At 46.6% G+C, this 21,095-nt stretch overlaps 1 long non-coding RNA gene across 4 annotated transcripts in view; it reads left to right on the top strand.

Annotated features, from left to right (window-relative positions):
* Positions 1-16,303: 16,303 nt before the first annotated feature.
* Positions 16,304-21,095, top strand: part of LOC109549610 (uncharacterized) — a 28,357-nt gene continuing 23,565 nt past the window's right edge. For all 4 annotated transcript variants that reach the window (XR_012332405.1, XR_012332408.1, XR_012332404.1 and 1 more), the window contains exon 1: positions 16,304-16,411. This is a non-coding gene — a long non-coding RNA (uncharacterized lncRNA). The remainder of the gene's footprint in view (positions 16,412-21,095) is intronic.

Below are 21,095 nucleotides of genomic sequence, written 5' to 3'. Positions count from 1 at the left end.
TCATAGAGAGGACCACTGTAATAGGGAAGAATACATTACTTTAACCTTTGTATCCTATCGCGTTTGCTACAAGTTAATCACTAAAGGGATGTTGCCTATAACCTTAAATTATACATAATCGACTATCTCTGGGAACTCTGCCTCCCATGTAATGAGCGTTAAGCTAAAATACCTTTCTTTAGCTCACAGGAAACCTCCTGACCAGGTCCACCTGGAAATGACTGCAGGAAAGAAGAAATTAATACATCCTGGAAGCAGGACTTTACCCCCCTCCCCTTTTAGTATAAAAGAAGCATGAATTCTAACTCAGGGAAGATGGTTCTTTGGGACACTAGTCCACCATCTTCTCCATCTGCTGGCTTTCCAAATAAAGTTATTCTTCCTTGCCGCAACATCTCATCTCTCGATTTATTGCCCTGTTGTGCTGAGAGCAGTACAAACTTGGACTCGGTAACACTACCAATATTTTTAACTATACCATGAGCTCTTTGAGTGCAGGAGCTTTGCACTTCTGCAACGTTCTCCTTCACCATGGCACTGCTGCCTTCTTCAGCCACTGCAGACAGGCTTCACAACTTGGAAATTCTTGTTCCTGAAATGTGGAGAGCATGAGCTTTCTGAAAGCACAGGGGTGGAAATGCTCAGATACAGTCTGGGAGTCAGGACAGGTAATCTCTCTTGAATTCCCACTTGCTCAAAGCCCTCTTTGTCCACTGAATGCCTTCTACCCCCTTCCTACCCATATTTATAATTGTTCCATATGCCTAAGGATACATTTCTGTTTTAAATCTCACACTCTTAGGTCTGCTCCTGCCATAACACAGCTAATCCACTGCTTCTTAAAAAAGAGAAAAAAAAGAACTCTTAAACATTATTTTTCTTCCAAAAAACCCTTTGTGAATTGGGGTGTGTGTGTGTGTGTGTGTGTGTGTCTGTGTGTGTGTGTGTTCCTTCCCTGGCTCGCTTTTCTTTATTTCTCCCATTTTCATTTATGCACTTATATTCTCCACATCGCAAACTTAGCTAGCCATGTATGTGATATAAATGCTTTCCTCTCTATTCTTGCCATAGATCACTATGGTAGATCTACTGTAATAGATACCATTGTATGTCACGTACATATTTGTTCTTCTTAGTGTGTTTGTCTTAGATTGCAGGCCCTCAGAGGTTAGAGCTGCAGTCAGTAGGTCCCTACAGTGCCCAGAGCAGTTCTGTGTCATCATTTGAAATGCTTAATGATGATTATTTCCTTTTCTGCGAATGTGCTTCTGAGACTGGTTTCTTCCCAGCTCCCTCATACTCAAGTCTCCCAGTAAAAATCAGGTAGCCTCTTTTCCCCAAAGTGTGTCCTCACTAAACTTGGATTCAGAAGACTTGAGTTTCCATCTCAGTTCTGCTCTTTGCTAACAAACTGTTTTCTGACTAGCCTCTGAGTTTTGACCTCCTCATCTGTAAGGATATCCTTGCTGAGGACAGAGTGTAACAGCATCTGTGGAGCGCTTGTCCACTATGAAACCCTTTATGAAGGTCAAGGATCCCGATTACTCTTGCTACCACCCCATACCCTACTGTTCTTGGTATCAAGAACTCAAACTTTACTTATCTCCTAATTTCACAAACTTCAAGTGGATTTAATGTTTCAATCTTGGGTAGGAATCCAATGGAAAAAGAATTTTGCCTTGAGAATTAGGCTTCTTGAGTTTCTCATCTAGGCACTATTTTATGAAGGCTACACTGAGGCAATACATTTCAATCACTTTGTGCCTTGGTTTCCCCATTTATAAAATGATCATGACAAGAACTTCCAGAAAGAAAAATATTGTAACATTAAGACTATTTACATTGATGAGGTCAAAGACTGAAGGGTATATATGAAATCAACTTATTTCCACTCTGTGTGACTCAGTTTCCCCTTCAGTAAAGTGAAGATAAATGATTATAAGTGAATAAACTTTGACTACATATTATATATTTACATTTACCACATTGGACTCAAGTAGCTCATAAGATTTTGTGTTTTGGTTTATTTTTCCCATTAACTCAAAGTTGTTGTGAGGCCAGAGGAGTTAATGTCAGTAATATGAGTGGGGATCCCCAGTTTAAAGGTTAAGTGAGTCCAAAGCAGAAGTAACTTTGCCCAAAGTCACAGCTCAGCCAGGAGGAGCAGAGAGCCTGACTGTTATTTAGCAGTGACTTATGGACTCAAGGACTCTCCCCGATTCCACGTCCATCACAGTCCACAAATACCCCTTTCTCTCATTTCCCTTTTTTAGGTCTTGGTTCCCTCATCTCAAATCAGCACTGTGGAGAGGGTTGTGAGAGATCACGAAGGAACAGAACAGGAGAATAGGATTAACATGAGGAAATGATCACTTAAGCTATTTTGGCTTTTTTTTTTTTCCTGGCAGCCTAGGAGAAAGTTTCCCCTAACCAAATGTTTGATTGCCAGAATCTTTTTCTTTCTTTCTTTCTTTTTTTCCGGGCCATGCCGCATTGCCTGGCTGTGGGGTCCTAGTTCCCGGACCAGGGATTGAACCCGTCCCCAAGACAGTGAAAGTGTGGAGTCTAACCGCTGGACCACCAGGGAATTCCTAGAATCTATTCACTTATTTCAGAAAGCCTGCCGAAGTTAATTGGAGCAGAGGCCTAGATTTCCTGGTCTTAACTTATCTAGGATGTTTTTTTCCCAAGACCCTTGTGTATTTGTTCCCCACTTATAAGCCCTGAGCCTTGACCTGTTTGCCACATAAACCTTTTTGCTGTCTTTTGTATTTATTCACTATTCATATCTGGCTCTCACTGTATTCTCTTTATGACTGTCCACATCATTTGTCATCTGAAGAGGGCAGAGACTGTGTCTATCTAATGCTCATTATATAATGGCTAATAAAAATGATAATCACTGTAATAGACTTGGGGTTCATAGTCTAACAAACACCAGTAATGGTTGTCACGAAAAATGGAGCGAGGCCTCAGATCCTATTAATTAACAGGCAATCACCTTAAGAATATTTTTAAAAGCTTTCCTTTAATAATTGTGCACACATTCTTTGAATGTGTAGAATCTTAGAGATGGAATGAATGTCAGAGGTCATCTATCCCATCCTCTCTCTAAGTGCTACCAGCCTCTCCTGGAACCCTCATGATGATGAGAAGGTCACTGCTTTGCCCAACACCTAGTCAACCTAGATTTTTAAAATATTTTGTAAACTACATAATAGCCACAAAAGAGTATATGAAAATATATGTGTATCAGTTGAAGACAATAATAACACAAAGTACTTAAGTACCTACAACCCAGGCAGAGAATAGAAATTACCATACCCTAGAAGTCTTCTTTTGTCCCTCCTGATTCATCCAAGTTCAACGTTTAGATCACCCTAATTATAGAAAGTTCTTCCTTATATGGAGCTGAAATGTGTTCCACTGACATAACTACCCACGACTCCTAGTTCTGGCCACTGGGGCTACACAGATTAAATTTAATGTTTCTTCCATGTGACAGCCCATCAGCTCTTTGAAGACAGGTATTATGCCTCCCTAAGTAGTTGCTGGAAAAAAACAACCTTAGTTCCTTTTCTCTCCAAATGTGGCTTCAATAACTAAACACAGTCCTCCACAGACCTGGTCTGAGCAAAGTAGAGAGCAAAACTATTCTCCCTCCTTGAGTTGGTTGCTCTCCCTGCCCCCTCTTTTTTTTAAAGGTGGCTTTGGATAGGATTGACTTTTTCAGAGGCCGTTAGTACACTGCTGAGTAGATAGTCAAAATTCTCATGGCTTTCTTTTGGGAATTGTTAACCCAGGACTCTTCTGTTAAGTAGTTTTAAAATCTAAATGCCAGACTTTACGTTACATTAATTCTTGTCAGTTTTATTTGGTTGGTTTTGGTCTGTTATTCGTTCCAGCCTGTCTATATCATCTTAATTTATGAGAATGTATTATAGTGTAATTTATTGATAGATTGAATTTGGAGCAAGTGTGAAAAAAATGCAGAATACGCTGAAACGCCCATGTTAAGCTACTCTAAACACAGTCAAATATTTTCTAAATGCTTCAGAAGTCACTGCAGTGTCTCCTCAATTATTATACCTTTGATCTGCGAGATGCCAGTTAGCGGAGTTGCAGGTAATGGGATTTCAAATAGCAGAGTGCTTAGTGCAGGAGACTCTGGCAGAGAGTTAAAGCCACTGTGGAAAGCAGAGAACATCAAAGCGAAGCTAGTCATTATGTTGGCAGGCGGGAGAGGGGAGTGGGAGTTCATGTACAGTAGTTGGACATCATAAGGAACTGGGAATCTATCATATTTTGGCATCAATTCAGAAGGCGGAACTTCTAGATACATGTACTGCCAGGATATTTTTCTCTCAACAATAGATTATTGTAATAGGCTTGGCTAATGTGCTTGCAATAGTGCATTAAGACCAGGTTCATTGGCACAATTAAAACAAATCACCATCATTATAATAACAGGTCTTGATTTTGCAGCAAAAATCTGGGCTGCTAATACTTTAAGGAAAGAAGAAAAAGTCAAAACTTGGAAGGAAAACACCCTAGCACGCACGTTCTTCTCCTGGCTGTTAGCAAAGCACCTGGGGCACAGAGAACAGGCACCGCAGAAGCACAAAGACACACACAAGTGCCATCTTGTCCAGCTTCTACGTTATGCAGATGCTGTTTGCAGACCAAGTCCTCTCCTGCCCCTGCATGTCAATGTGGCCCAGAACAGTGCTAGTTTCTCTTACATCCTTTGTGGAAAATATTTTGCCCTAAGACTGCCCCTGAAACACTAATTGAACCTGAACGTTTAAATTGAACCTCATTACTTGAACTGCATGAAGGAGATGTGGGTCCCTTGGGTCTGAAATTGGGCGAAAGGAGACTGAACTCACGGTTACACAGTCTCATGGTGCCAAACTACACACTGTCTCTGGGAACCTGGTTACTTGTGGCAACTTTGAGTTTTCGCCTCCCTTGCTCCACACACCTTAGCTGCCTGGGTCCCTTCTCCTTGTTGCAGAGAGGGAAGTTGGAGTTAGATGGAAATCCTCAGAGGCTTCCTAACATTGAGGAACTGCCACTAAATCAGTCACTTATCCCCACAACTAATGCCATTCATTAGCTAGGTGCCTGGCTCTTCCCTATTCTGTAGAACATGGAAGATCAGATACTTGGGGATCAGTGCTTTGTGGGGAATTGTGACATGATTCCTGCAACTCCACAGAACCAAAATCAAACGTCACATAAATAGCTCAGTCTTATATTTGTTAGTCTATCTTTACTTCTCAGATGAAATTGGTCTAAGCATTATGGGCTCATTGGCCAATCTCATCAGGATCATTCTTTGTTAGAATAGAATAGGTGATATAACTACCTGGTGATCAAGAACCTTTAGAAATACCAACAGAGCAGAAGGGATGCCCAGTTCTGGAAGACATTTTTCTAGAAAACATAATAACTTCTTAAGTACGTAACGATATTTTTTCAAAGCATTAAATATATTCTAATTTTTAAATATTTTAATTTTTTTATCCATCGATCATTCATTCTACAACAATTCATGCATCAGTCGCTATATACCATGCACCCCGCCAGACTTTGGGGAAACAAAGCTCATGGACCTTGGTCTCTTCTGATTGAAATAACAGTTCCATTAGCCATACTCCCTACAGATATTTAAAGGTGTGAACCACAGACAAAGCAAGCCAAATATATGAACAGAGTTTAATGTTGTAATCAAATATAACATAAACAGGTTCATCGAGTTCATTAAACTCTATTTGTTCATTCCTTCAGTAGATATTGGCTGAACACCTACTATGAGCCAGGCGCTGTGCTAGTCATTAGGAGTACACAGACGATTGAAACACTGGTCTCTGCTTCAAAGAGCTGAGAACCTAATGGGAGAGACAGACACATAAGCAGACAGCCGTGACACACGTGGGGGAAAAGTGCAACAGACACTTTGGTAATCTACTCAGTAATTCCCAACCTTTTCTTTCTGTCTGGCAGAGCCCTCTTCCCATTATAAAAGTGAAACTGCTTTCCTAGCCTCCCCTTGTAACTAGGAAAAGGACATGCTACCAAATCCTACCCTGTAAATCTACTGGAGGGATACTGGGAAGGATTCTTCACTTGAAAAGTGATATTCCCAGAGGGGAACTCCTATACCTGCATCTCCTTCTGTTATGGACTGAATTGTGTCCCCCCCCACCCCCCCGCCAGATTCATGTGTGGAAGTCCTAACTCCCAGTATCTCAGAATGTGACTGTATTTGGAGATAGGGTCTTTAAAGAGATAATTACATTAAAATGAGCCCATTTGGGTGGACCCTAATCTAATACGACTGGTATTCTCATAAAGAAGAAGAAATTTGAACACATGTATACACACACACACACACACACACACACACACACACACGAAAGACCACGTGAGGACACAGGGAGAAGATGGCCATTTAAGATAGAAGAGAGACCTCAGAAGAAACTAACATGGCCAACACCATGATCTTGGACTTACAGCCTTCAGAACTGTGAGAAAATAAAGTCCTGTTGTTTAAGCGCTCCCATCAGTGATACTGTTATGGTAACCCTAGAAAACGAATAGATCTTCCCTGAATTTGGATGTTGTCATGAGTTTGGATCCACTGCAGAAATCTTGCAAAAGGTCCAAAAGAATTGCAGAGACGCTAACTTAGTCCCTGATATCACTGAGCCAATTCAGGAACCATCTTCTTCTGGACTTCTTGTAAAGAGACAATAAGCCCCTATTGTTTAAGCTGCTTTAGGTGTAGGAGTTCTGTTACCTAAAACCACAAGCATTGTGATCGATACATGCAAGGGTAGAGGCATTGTGGTGTGGAGATAGGGTACTGCAGGGAAAACAAGGAGAGTTGTCTAGGTGACGACTAAGCTTGGGTCTTTAAAGATGTGCAGAAAATTAATCAAGTTAATGGCCGGACAAAGGGTACTTCAGAAAGAGAGGATCATAAAAAGAGAAGCCACCAGCTATGAGGGAGAAACTTAGTAGCAAGAAGCCTTTGGTGTTGTAGGAATCCAAGTGTGGAGCCAGGAGGGACAATACTTAACCCGTGGAGGTTGGCAGGGTTTGGATCGTGGAGTGAGTCTTTGATTGCTGCTAAGAGCTGTGACTTTCTTCCTGTTGGCTTGGTTAAAATGATGTAAGTGGAGGATAAATTTGAGGGATCATAACTGGAAGTGGGGATCCCAATGGAGAGTTTTATGAAAGTTCAAAAGAGAGAGGAGAAAACGGAACTAAGGTGGTAGAATCAAGATGAAGAGGAGGAACTGATGCCTGAAAGTTGAGGAGACACGGAGTGATCTGCCCATCATTGTGCTGTATGGCAACTAGGCATAGATGGTAAAAGACTAGAATTATAATGTAATGGGTGGGCCAAAACTTTCGTTCATTTTTTTTTCCCTGTAAGATGGCTCTAGTAGCACTTAATTGTCTTTAACTTCATTCGAAACAATTTTGTTAGTTTGTATGGGACAGCTGTCATATCAGCGTGCATTTAAAAAAAGACTTAACAAAATTGGTGAATTTTTGTGTAGCTATTTTAATATTGAAGATGGAAGAAAAAAAGTAACATTTTTGGCACATTATGCTTTATTATTTCAAGAAAGGTAAACACGCAACTGAAAAGCACAAAAAGTTGTGCAGTGTATGGAGAAGGTGCTGTGACTGATTGAACGCGTCAAAAGTGGTTTGTGAAGTTTTGTGCTGGAGGTTTCTTGCTGGACGATGCTCCACGGTCGGGTAGACCAGTTGAAGTTGATAGCGACCAAATCGAGACATTAATTGAGAACAATCAACGTTATACCATGTGGGAGATAGCCGACATACTTAAAATATCCAAATCAAGTGTTGAAAATCATTTGCACCCGCTTGGTTATGTGAATTACTTTGATGTTTGCGTTCCACATAATGTTTTTTTTTTCGCGGTACGCGGGCCTCTCACTGTTGTGGTCTCTCCCGTTGCGGAGCCCAGGCTCCGGACGCGCAGGCTCAGCGGCCATGGCTCACGGGCGCAGCCGCTCCGCGGCACGTGGGATCCTCCCAGACCGGGGCACGAACCCGTGTCCCCTCCATCGGCAGGCGGACTCTCAACCACTGCGCCACCAGGGAAGCCCCGTTCCACATAATTTAAGCGAAATGAACCTTCCTGACCATATTTCTTCGTGCGATTCTCTACTGAAACATAATGAAAATGTTCCGTTTTTAAAACAAATTGTGATGGGCGATGAAAAGTGGATACTGTACAATAATGTGGAACAGAAGAGATCATGGGGCAAGCGAAATGAACCACCACCAATCACACCAAAGGCTCGTCTTCACCCAAAGAAGGTGATGTTGTGTATATGGTGGGACTGGAAGGGAGTCCTTTATTAAGGAGTCTCCTTCCGGAAAACCAAACAATTAGTTCCAACAAGTACTGCTCCCAATTAGAGCAACTGAAATTGGCACACGAAAAGAGTCCAGAATTAGTCAACAGAAAACGCATCAGGATCTTCCATCAGGATAACGCAAGACCTCATGTTTCTTTGATGACCAGGCAAAACCGTTACAGCTTGTCTGAGAGGTTCTGATTCATCCGCTGTATTCACCAGACATTGCACCATCGGATTCCATCTATTTCGGTCTTTACAGAATTCTCTTAATGGAAAAATTTTCAGTTCCCTGGAAGACTGTAAAAGGCACCTGGAATAGTTCTTTGCTCAAAAAGATAAAAAGTTTTGGGAAGATGGAATTATAAAGTTGCCTGAAAAATGGCAGAAGGTAGTGGAACAAAAGGGTGAATAGGTTGTTCAATAAAGTTCTTGGTGAAAATGAAAAATGTGTCTTTTATTTTTACTTAAAAAACTGAAGGCACTTTTTGGCCCACCCAATAGCTGGGAAGAGAAAGCTGAACTTTATCCTAAATGCCAACCTTTGTCTATCTGTGTCATCTTTAATAAAAAAATTTAAAAAATGTATTACTTATTTCCCTGTCTCATTCAACAGAGTCTACTAGGTGTAAACTAACCTTTTCTTAATGACTCACAGCCCTCATTATGAAAAAGGAGGCATCCTGATGTAGAGGAAAAGGCTGGGTCATGGTGTAGAGAGAAAGGCCTGTGTTAGACATCATAAAACCTGGGTTTGTTCCCAGCTCCAACGCTCGCTGATCTGTGTGACCATGGAAAAGTCACTAAGCCTCTCTGTGTAATTTTTTCTCCTTGGCGCCTACTTCATAGGCTTGCTGCGGAGTTGAAATGAGATAATGTGTGTGAAAGGGCTTGATAAACCATCAAGACACCAGACAATGAGGCATTATAATCCTTTTTCTAAAGTGAAGTGACATACAGCACAATGCCGCGTCTAATTTCGAGTCCTGTCGTCCTTTGCTGTTAAATGGTTTGCTGTCCCTTTGCTCTTAAAACACTTCCCTCTCAGAAGGTCTTTCACCCACACCCACCTTGTCCTCCCAGGGCCATGGGTTGGGAAGCCAGAGGTCAGCCTCTTAGAAACTTTGTTCGGTGTAACCCAGTAAGGCTCTGTGTGGAGCGCTAAGGATCTGGTTTTGGTTCGAGAGCTTTGTGTTATAGCTAATTTGGGTGCTTAAAGGCCTTTTTCACTTCTGGATTTGGGGCCTCATTCCACAGAATTGGGGTTGTCAGAGCCTGACTTCCAGCTAAGCGAGGGGTAACTCTGGTGCTATTATGCTGCCAGCTGAACTCCTCAGTTTCTCTCTTCCTGCTTAGTTCTGTTTTATCTCTCTGTAACCAGTTTTCTGTGGTATCACGTACAGATTTCTCCTCACCACTGACTCACACGCCATGGCATAAATTAAGACAGAAACCTTGACCATAACTTTTCAACAGAGAATATTCCTTGCATTCCCATCTTTAAGGATTTGGGGTCCCTGAGTTTCCTCCTCCCCTCTCTTGCCTTCTAATGGGGTCCTCGTTTTAGCATGTTGAGGGCCTTCCGACCCTCACATCCCATAAAGACACAGATGGGTCATTTAAATGGTAGACAATTGGAAGAGTAGATGTATAACCTGGTAATTAAAGGCTGCACTTTTGAGTTGGAGCATACAAGCTCAGGTGTGTTGCATAATCTCTCTGGATCTCCATTTCCTTATCTGCAAAATGAGAGTAATGCCTTGTTGCGAGGAGTCAACGTAATAATGAATTTGAAACACTTAGCACAGACTCTGGTACAAAGGAAGTGCTCATTAAATGCAAGGTGGTGATTATTGGTTAGAGAAACTAGTCCTGGGAGATAGTAAGGATAAGATGTACAGGGTCTGAATTCCTTAGGAGAAAAGGAGAAGACAGGAGGTGATAGGAGATGGGGAATAGAGGATCCTAGAAAAGGGGTAGGCGTTTGGGTAGAGTGGGTTCTAGACCATAGGCTGGGTTTTGAATTAGCCAAACTCCTGGGATCTTACCAGGATAGGCTAGGTTTGGGGTATAGAGAGAAGAGATATCCAGGAGGTTGAGGTATTTATTACCTTCTTCAGCGACCTCAGCCAAACCTGAAACTTCAACTTTTACATCAAGAAACTCTCCGTAGGCTTTTTCATCCCAGGTCCCTCACTTCCTCTCCCACACATCCTTCCTTCTAAGTCCCCATCAGGTTACTCTGGGTGGTGGATTAAAGATGGCCACAAATTCTTGGATACTCCTCCCTGGAGAGATGGGATCTATTTCCTCTTCTCCTGAATGTCGGCTGGGCTCTGATTGCTTTGACCAACAGAGTGTAGCAGAAGTGACACCGTGAGAGTTCTGGGCCTGGGCTTTGAGAGGATTTGCAGCTTCTACCTTTTTCTCTCGGAACCCTGAGCTACCATTTAAGAAGTCTGGTCCCCCTGCTAGAGAAAGCATGTGCAAAGACCCTGAAACTACATGGAAAGAGAAAGGCACCCAACTAAGATCAGTCTCTCCAGCATCTCAGGTAAGATACCACACAAATGAGAAAAGTCACCTTGGACCATCCAGCTGAGCTGAGCCCCCAGCTGAATACCACTGGGTAACTCCACTCAGTGCCACGTGGTTCCTGACCCACAAAATTGTGAGATATAATAAAATGGCCCTTGTTTTAGACAGCTAAATTTGGGGGTGGTTTATTATATATAGCAATAAATAACAGAACCACATAAGCACAAAATAAGGTTTATTTGTAATATTTTGATTGGGCACAAAGAATTTCAGGGATAAAGGGCTCCCTAGGATCTCTCCATCAAAATATTCTTAGAGATCGTTATTGGAATATGGAATACAGTCAATCATATCATTATTACTGATTGAAGGCCTAAAGTTCAGTTGACCTGGGAAAGGCAACTGACTGAAACTCACCTCACTGCTGCAAGACTCTACTACTCAAATTATTTCATGTTTAGATGGAATAAATGAGGGAAATATCTGGGAGAAGGGGTCTTGCCCTCTCCTCCCACTGACTATTGGAAGCTGGTGGAAGGGATCTGGGGTGAAAGAACAGGAAGGTCTGTGAAACATAGTTCTCAGATTTTGACAGTTTCATTTAGGGCCAGCTCTATTTTCCTACAATCATAAGTGGGCAAATAAAAGTTTCGCTCAGGCTTAAGGGATCTTGGAAGGGGCAGCCATATAAGGTCTGGGATGTATAGGCACCAGCCTTGGCACTCAGGAAAACTGAGTCATGGAGAAGTTCTTTGCTCAGGTAACCCAACATGTCAGGAGTGGAGCTGGAATCAGATCCTGGCTCTCCTGGGCTCTTTTCCAGAAGGATTTTTCTACTGCACCATGATGTTCCTTCACGCTCGTTGCTGAGGACAGAAGCACATTTAAATCATGATTATCTTGCTGTTCTCTGGATCCCTGATGCCCAGATGTTCAGCCTTCTTTTCTGAGTTACCTTCCATCACTCTGAGAAGGTGAGAAGGGGCGGGTGTGTTTCACTGTCTTTGAAAACAGAGCACGGAGAGGTGGGCTTGCACGGAGCTCATAGCTCAGAAAGAGGCATTCCGATGCAGTGGGGAGAATTTTAAAGGGGCCAGGTGTCTGCCCTCAGGCATTTACATTCAAGATGGGGGTATGGCATCTCTTTCCTCCAGTGGGTGGGGAGGCAGGAGGCCATGACTAAGCAAGGTCTGAGCGACTGCAAGGTGAGGCTGCCCCTGGAATCAAGGAGAGGAGTAGAGAGGCCTAGTCAAGAAGGCCTCCTGGAGGAGGTGATAGGCACGTATTGGGAAGGAGTGAGGGAGAATATCTAGGAGTGAATGTTTTGTGCAAAGTTTCGGAAGCAGAGACAAGCAATGCTTATGTTGAAGACATGATAAGAAAACTACTGGAGATAGAGCACAACCCTTGCTGAGGAGGCAGGAGAGGTATGATTAGAAAAGTGCAGGGAGGGAAAGGGTAGTTAATCATGGCGGGAGGCCTGGACCCTTAGGAGCTCTTTTCCTGATCTCTGGACCCCAGGTATGAGTTGTCTGGTCCCAAGGCCAAACCTCCAGCTCTTTCCAGCTCCACGTACATTCCCAACTCCCATCTGTGTCTCCCATCTCAGCAATAGTCACAACAGCACCCACGATGGCTGCTCTGCGTTGAGTGCTCACAATGCGACAGGCACTGCACGAAGCTCTTTACGTGCATCTTCTCATGTGGCCCTTGTGGAGACACTAAGGGGAATCTGCTCATGATAGATGAGGAAACGATGGAACTGGAAGACAGAGCTAAGAGCCTGTTGAGAGAGGTCAGCGAATTGCCCCAGAACTTCCTTGTCACTCATAAGTGGCAGAGCCAGGAAGGAGCCCAGGCTATGTTTTCACTTTCATTTGCGGGGACCTTCTGAGGGCTGGACCCTGTGTGCCTCTGTGTGGATTACCAACTCACGAAACCCCGCCTGATTGTGTGGGTCACTGCAGAGACACAGGAGGGTCAGACACATTGGGCTTAAGTGCTGTCAGCGGCCCTGTGCGCCCTCTCTGTCCCACCATTACCTCTCTCCTCCCCTCAAGTAAATCTCTTAGCACCCTCATCCAGGGAGGATAGGGAGGGAGGGAAGGACAAGGAACTGGCACTGCCAGTGGGGAGGGGACAGTAAAGCTGTCCTCTGGTTGATCTATCCTCAAAGGACCCTAGCTCCCAGAATCCTAGGGAGAAGCTGCCTTCAGGTGAGGTTTATGCTTGTCTGTCTGGGGTTACATATTGTATAGATATGCATCCGTACAGTAAGATACGAAGGTGATTAATCATCTAGGAATTCCTGCCTCTTCAATGCCTTTTATATCTCTGTTTATTTAAGGAGCACTTGCTGTGTGCCTAGCAGTCTGCGCGATGGGGGGAGGAGACAGAATAAGTGAAGGGAAAGTTAAGGTTCTTGCACTCAAGGAAGTTTTGCACTGATTGGGGATATACGATTTCTAAATATTAAATAATTAGAAGACAAAGCCAAATAATATATAATTACACTGTCATTTAAATATGATCAAGTGTCAAAATACATGCCACAAATGTGCTATGTGCTGTCTGGAAGAGACGCCAGGGTGGGCTTGAATGAATCAGTGTAGAGGGCTTCCAGAAACGCTGGGCCTTGAATGGTGGGTGGGAATCTGAGCAGTGGAGGTGGTCAGAATCAGAGGTGATGTGGAGAGTTGGTGGGGGTGGACATTAACAAGCGTGGTGAACAAGCATGGTGACTGTGTGAGCTTGGGGGGTGAGCAGACAGGCTGAGCCACGGGAGGGTGCAGGGCAGAAGAGAACACTCTGGTGTTGGACAGACCTGGGGTCAAGTTTAACTCTCCAGGGACCTAGCTGCATGACCTGGGGCATTACTTAACCTTTCTGAGCCTCCTTTTTCTTACAATACGATCATATCTGCCATTCAAGGTGGTTCTAAGGATTAAATGCAAGTAAAGTTATCAACATAGAGCCTGGCACAGAGTAGAGTTCAAAAAAAGAAAAACGTTAGTTATTATTACAATTATTTTGAAGATAAACTTGCATAGGTGAATATGATCGTTATGAAACAATGTCTTGTATCAAATCCCGGCATCAGTCCTTTTTAGCTGGGCTCACTCCGGCAATGTACTTAACCTCCCCGAGCCTCAGCTTCCTCATCTGAAAATAGGGATGATTGTATCCCATACCTCACAGGGGGCTGCAAGGACAAGATGACCTGTTACCTATAAAACACTTAGGAGAGGGTTTGGTACCTAATGAGAGCTGATAAATGTTAGCTATTATTACAGTTAATCCTCCCAAATCCTGCAAGGGTTTTTATCATTCTCCTATTGTTGTTGAGGAAACAAAGGCTCAGAGCATAAGTAACTTGTCCAAGGCCACCCAGCCAGTCACTGGTGAGTCCAGACTGTCTTCCTCATGTCCCCAGTGGAAATGCATCTCTCCAACTCCAGGGCTCTCTGTGCTTCCAGTATAAGACTTATTATAGTGCAACTAACACTGCGGTGACGCCCTCGAGGGCAAGGCCTGGGCCTTACTCATCTTTTGTGTATCAGCACCTGACACCAGTCAGGCCCTGGCAGGTGATCAAGAATGCTTGCTGACTTGAGATGAAGTGAGGTGACTGGGGTTGGAGCACTGGAAAAGGCAGGGCTGGATGTGAGCCTGTATCTGGGCTGTCGGAGGAAGGAGTCAAGATAACGCCAGGTTTCCAGCCTGGGTGGGTGGGAGAAGGGTGGACCTGTTAACTGAAAACCGGAAGTTGGGAAAGGCTGATGGCTTGGGTTTGAGAAGAAAGTGGGGAAAGGGGAGATGCAAAGGTCAGGCTTAGGCAGGTTGTGATGGAGAGATGGGGACCCTTTAATTAGAATCTGGGGCAGTGAAAATCCACTGGCGGCTCCCCCACCCCCTCCCCACATGGACTGGCTTGTGACCTGACGTCAAGGTCCCTGCCCTGGACTTGTTACTAATGGGAGACCCGAGACACACCCAGGAAGCCACAGGGCTTGGAACACTTACACAGCCACCTCTCAGCGCCCAGGAGAGAAAAGGGTGTCTGGCCATTGTGGCCGGATTGAAGAAGAGCCCTGGAATGAGGGGGTGTGGGGAGGTCAGTCTAGGAGGGCTTCCTGGAGGAGGAGGGAGGAGAAGGCTCAGCTTTGGTCAGGAGGGCAGTTAGCTGCAAAGGAGGGAGACAGAATGTGGGAGGGGGGTGCTCACTGCAGGGAAGACGAGGCTTCCCACCCTTGTCTGGGATTCTGGGCCTGGTCCCCTAAGCCGTCAGCAGGGGAACTGGAGGAGGAATACATCACAGCTGTTGTGAGGGGGCCCGAAGGAGATCTCTAGGGAAACAGGACAAGAATAACCATTCTAATGCCCAGCACCACCCCATGCACGCTGCCTTCTCTCCTGCGGGGGCTTCGCTTTCTGCCACGTGGACACCCCTCACTCTCACTCTCTCCTTCCTCCCTTCCCCATCTTCCCACCCCAGCCGACTGTGATGGGGGGAACGGCGGGGCCACCAGTCCCAGCGCTTGGGGGAGAGTGGGCCTTGCCAGCTGTCTCCTCCCTCCCCTTAGCCCATCACGATCCCTTCCTCCCGGTTCTGACAGAAATATCGGGCACCCGCCCCTCCCTGTCTCCAAGCCCCCTCCCCCTCCCTCCACTGTCCGGCCAGCCCTCAGCCCCTCCCCTGAGCGGGATGTCAGTGATGCAACCCCAAACCCAGAAGTGAAGGGGTGAACGAGGTCCCCTCTCCCTCCCTCTTGGGCCTCTGACCCTGCTCCCTGACGTCCCCCCAGCCCCTCTCTCACCCGGTCCCGCCCCCGCCCCCCCCCCCCCGTGCCCTCAGCCCCTCCCCCCGCCCCCGCCCCCGCTCTGCCGTGGGAGGGCCCAGCAGCTCCCTGCCCTGGCCTGGCGGGTGTGAGTCCCTGGAGGGCAGGGGAAGCTCGGCTTCTGGGATTTCCCCGGCCTCTGGCCAGCAGGAAGTCTTCCTCTAGAGAGGGGAAACCTTGCTCCTGGCCTCGGGCCAGCTGCTGAGCAAGACCAAGGTTCAGGGGAGGAGCCTGTTTCCCTGGTCAGCTGGGGACTCCCGCTGACCTCTGCTCCTCAGGTTTGGGGGTTTAGGCCTCAGAGGCCCAGAGAGCGAGGTCAGGGTGGGGGAAGAGGACGAAGGAGACGCTGGGGACAGTGGGGCAGAGAGACTGGGCGCAGACCCCCACCTGCATCAGCCGTCCTGGCTTTCCCTCCCATCCCCGGCCTGTGGAGCGGTGGGGTAGGGGCTCTCTGGACGTTTCTCCTCTCCCCGCTGGGTGTGTGTGCCAGGCGGGTGTGGCCTGGGCACAGGGCGTTGATAAGGGGCCGCGGCAGCACCGCCCGCCGCAGCCCTGCAGGACTCAGGGTGGCCTAGAGCAGAGCGCTGTGCGGGCACAGTCCACCCCGGCCTCGTCCTGACACATCCGGTAACCGGGGGCAGGGAAGGAGGGTGCCTGGAAGTCTTTCTCTGGTGCCTCGGTCTCCGCCTCTCCGAGGCTGTGGAAGGTGATAAGCCCTGCGAGTGGGGCTGGGGGGGGAGCGGCCTCCTTTCCCAGGGGCTCTGGCGGGCAGAGGCCCCCGCTCTCCTCTCCGAATCTCGCCTCTGCCCTTACTCCCCGGTTGCCCTGTTCCCGGGCTCCAAATGAGCCCCTGGGGACCCCTCAGCAGCAAACACAACAGGGAGAGAGCAAGAGCCAGCCCCCGGGGAGCAGGGCAGACAGCACTCGTGACTGTGCACATTCCACCCCGCCCCGCCCCGCCCTCAGCCACCCCTCCCCATCTCCCACTCCTCCGCCCCTCAAAACCCAGGCGGGGTCCCCTTCTCAGAGCTCTTCTTGGGCCTGGTCCCCCCCCCCCCCCGGTAGCTTGGGAAGAGGGGGGAGGGGAGGGGGAGAAGGAGAGGCAGGGAGGTTGGTTGAGACAAAGGGGGCAAGCCTGGGTGGGAAGGAGCCGCTGCGTGGGCTGGAGTTGGGGACAGAGCCAGGTGGCGACAGCCCTGCGGAGCCGAGATCAGGGAGTTTCCGGGGATGAAGGGAGAAGCTGCGCGCTGGGCCAGCGGCCCCTGGTGGAAAGTGCTGCAGCGGCAGCCACCCAGTCTCCCTGCCCTGCTGCTGTGGCCAGTGGGGTGGTCTCTCCTGGACACGTGGACAGAGTGGAGAGCATAGCCCTGCACAGGACCCAGGCAAGGTCCTCACTAGCAAGACCTGGCTTTGAGAAGCTGTACAGGAACCAGGTTCTATTCCAGTGCCCATCGACCCTGTCCACCTCATTTTCTCACCTGACCAGCAAGTGGTAGGTTATCATGCAGTCTTTGAGGCCCCTTCTGGCTCGGGCATCCCGAGATTCCAGGTCAAGATGGATCTGATCTGGCTCCTCGTTACCTGTCTGATCTCAGGTTCTCCTTCCCCTCTTGCCTGCACTCACATCTGCTCCAGCCACGCTGGCCTCCTGTTCCTGGAGCACACCAGGCACGGTCCCCCCTGAGGGCCATTACAAGGGTTGTCACCTCCACCAAGGAAGCTATTCCTTGAGATGTCCACTCCGTCACCGCCTCCCAGTCTTTTCTCAAAAGTCTTTCCTTGGATGAAGCCTGTTCTGACCTTCTGATGTAAAATTAAAACCACTCTCCCAGGTCTGGATCCTCCCTACCCTGCTTTTCCCAGCGCCCTTATCAGCGTCTAACACACTATACCACTTCCTTATTTATCATGACTGTTGTGTAGTGTCTTCCTCCTTCTAATGGAGTGATGCGGGTAGAGGGTGTTGCTGGATTCATTCATGGATGTGTCCTAAGCACCTGGAGCAGTGACTGCAACATAGTAGAAGTTTGTTAACAGTTTGTTGAAGGAATGAGTGTACCATTGAGGAGGGTCTGGGCTGGGGGCAGACAGGTTGTTATGGATTGAGTTGTGTCCCCCAAATTCATATGTTGAAGCCTTAACCCCCTATTTGATGGTTTTGGAGATGGGGCATTTGGGAGGTAATCAGGTTTAGAGGAGGTCATAAGGGTGGGGTTCTCATGATGGGATTAGTTGTGCTCATATGAGGAGAAACCAGAGAGTTGTCTCTGACTCTGCCATGTGAGGACAGAGCACAAAGGTGGCCTTCGAAAACCAGGAAGAGAGCTCTCACCAGGAAGTGTGTTTAAGCCACCCAGTCCCTGGCTGTTTTTTTTTTTTTTTTTTTTTGGCCATGTGGCTTGTGGGATTTTAGTTCCCAACCAGGAATTGAACCCGGACCCACAGCAGAGTGAGCATGGAGTCCTAACCACTGGACCGCCAGGGAATTCCCTCTGGCATTTTGTTATGGCAGCCTAAGTAGACCAAGAAGAAGTTTCGCCCTAATAGCTCCTATTTAGTGAATAGAAATGGTTGTGCTACTAAAGTAGGGTTTCATCGAAAGGATCACATTGCTGGTGAGCTTTCACAGGTGGGGAGGGCGAGAAGAAGGCGAGGATTGTGGAGAGAATACGACATAGCCTGGCTCCTGCCCTCACTGTGCTCACAAACTGACACCCAATTTACCCGTGTCAGAGATTCTCAGTGTGCTCCATGGGACATCGGTTCTGAGAAATGCTCCTCAAGAAAGGTAGGCAGAGATCAGAGAAGTTTAGGAAATGTACAGACTGATCCCTTCTGAGATATTCATAGTCCCTACTCCAGTGGGAACATTAATTTAAATTCTTCAGTCTGGTGTTTCACAACATGTATGACCATGGGATTCACATTCCTTCTGTCTTTTCTCAAGCAGAAGCCCTAACTGTCGTGCTAAATTAGCATTCTGACATCACACACTTTAGAAATGCCGACTTACAAGATAAACCTTTTTTTAAAAATAAATTTATTTATTTTATTTATTTATTTTTGGCTGCGTTGGGTCTTTGTTGCTGCGTGTGGGCTTTCTCTAGTTGTGGCGAGTGGGGGCTGCTCTTCGTTGCGGTGCGCGGGCTTCTCATTGTGGTAACTTCTCTTGTTGCGGAGCACGGGCTCTAGGCATGCAGGCTTCAGTAGTTGTGGCTCGCGGGCTCTAGAGCACAGACTCAGTAGTTGTGGCGCACGGGCTTAATTGCTCCACGGCATGTGGGATCTTCCCGGACCAGGGTTTGAACCCGTGTCCCCTGCATTGGCAGGCAGATTCTTAACCACTGTGCCACCAGGGAAGCCCAAGATAAACCTTAACACTGTGTGTGGCATCCAAGGCCTTCGTGGTCTCTTCCAGTCTTTCCAGACTAGTCTCAAATGTGCCCGACGTTTCAGCCATTCCACACAGTTCTCTATTTGCTCACAGTTCTTTTAGCTTCCCCCGCCCCCATCCCCCCCCCACACTCCTTCCTGGCCCAGCTCAAGTGCTCATTTCCCCAACCCTGCTTGTGTATATTGTCTACCCTCCATCACTGTGTGTGTCCCATCCAGCCCTGTGTCTCAGTTGCCTTGTTTTGTTTTGTCTGCTGCCCCTCTGGACCTGCTCCTCTCGGCAGATATGAAGTCTGCTCACTGCATCCCCAGGGCCTGTCCCATGAGCTGCTTCAGGGGACACAGGATGCGTGGAGACAAACAGAAAGGATTCTCACAGCTCTGCGTCTGCAGCCTGGGGAAGGGACACCAGCTGCTCCCTCCCGTTCCCCCCGCCCCTTTGGTATCTTTAGTATCTTCCTCTCCATGGACACCTCTCTGCCCTCAAAATGCCGAGGATTCAGCATCCCAAACAGGACTGGATTTCCCCAAAGGGTAATATTCAAAGATATGTATGGGTCATTCACAAAATAAAAATACAACCAACTAAGAAACATTTGAGAACATGTTGTAACTTCCTAGTAGTCATAGAAATGCAAATTAAACCGTGAGATCACATAGGGTCTGCGATATGCATCAAGAGCTGTAAAATGTTCATACCATCTGTCTCATTACCCACATCTGTGATAAATCCTAACAAAACCCCACAAATACTGGAAACACTTAATGCCCAACAGTTATCCACAATATTCTTTTTTTTTTTTTTTTTTTTTGGGGTAGGCGGGCCTCTCACTGTTGTGGCCTCTCCCGTTGCGGAGCACAGGCTCCGGACGCGCAGGCTCAGCGGCCATGGCTCACGGGCCCAGCCGCTCCGCGGCATGTGGGATCCTCCCGGACCGGGGCACGAACCCGTGTCCCCTGCATCGGCAGGCGGACTCTCAACCACTGCGCCACCAGGGAAGCCCTAACGTGATATTCTTTTGTTAAGAACTTCCTGATTGTGAAAAATAACACACACAAAGTGTATAGCAGTAAATGTATAGCTTAATGAATTATTATAAAGAAGTACTCAGTGTAAGCACCTAAGGTCACAAGATGGAACACCCCAGTGCCCCAGGAGTCTGTGTGTCCCTTAAAAATCACAAGGTCCCCCTCCCCAGAGATAAGCACTTGCTTTTCTCCATAGTTTGACCACCTCAATAGACATCCATGAACATGGTGGTTTATGCTGCCTGTTTTGGGGGTTCACACAAGTGAAGGCACAGAGTTTGTGTTCTCTCCTCTCTGGTTTCTTTCACCCAACGTTACGGGATCCTTTTTTCTTTTTCTTTCTACTTTACCCTCTTCCCGTCTTCTTTTATTTTGTTGTTGTTCATTTTTTGAAAATTGAAGTATACTTGCTTTACAATATTGTATTTGTTTCAGGTGTACAGCGAAGTGATTCCATTATTTTTTTAAAGATTATATTCCATTATAGATTATTACAAGGTATTGACTATAGTTCCCTGTGTTGTACAGTAAATCCTTGCTGCTTGTCTATTTTATGTGCAGTAGTTTGTATCCCTTTCCCTTTTGGTAATCGTAAGTTTGTTTTCTATGTCTGCAAGTCTGTTTCTGTTTTGTGTAGAGATTCATTTGTATTGTTTTTTGAGATTCTAGATAGAAGTGGTATTGTATAATATTTGTCATTCTCTGTCTTATTTCACTTAGTATGATATTCTCTAGGGTCCAGGAGCCTTTTTCTTGGGTCACCTGGAGCCAGGCGCATACATTTCTGCTGACCAGGTAGTTAAGTTATAGGGATTATGAGGGAGAATGTATATAAGCTCCTGTCACAGTGCCCTGCACTTAGTAGGCATTTAATACTGTTTCATTCTTA

The sequence above is a fragment of the Tursiops truncatus genome, chromosome 1 (assembly GCF_011762595.2).
Source record: "Tursiops truncatus isolate mTurTru1 chromosome 1, mTurTru1.mat.Y, whole genome shotgun sequence".
Lineage (NCBI taxonomy): Eukaryota > Metazoa > Chordata > Mammalia > Artiodactyla > Delphinidae > Tursiops > Tursiops truncatus.
The sequence above is the reverse complement of the archived record's forward strand: the minus strand, read 5'-3'. Positions and strand labels throughout refer to the sequence as shown.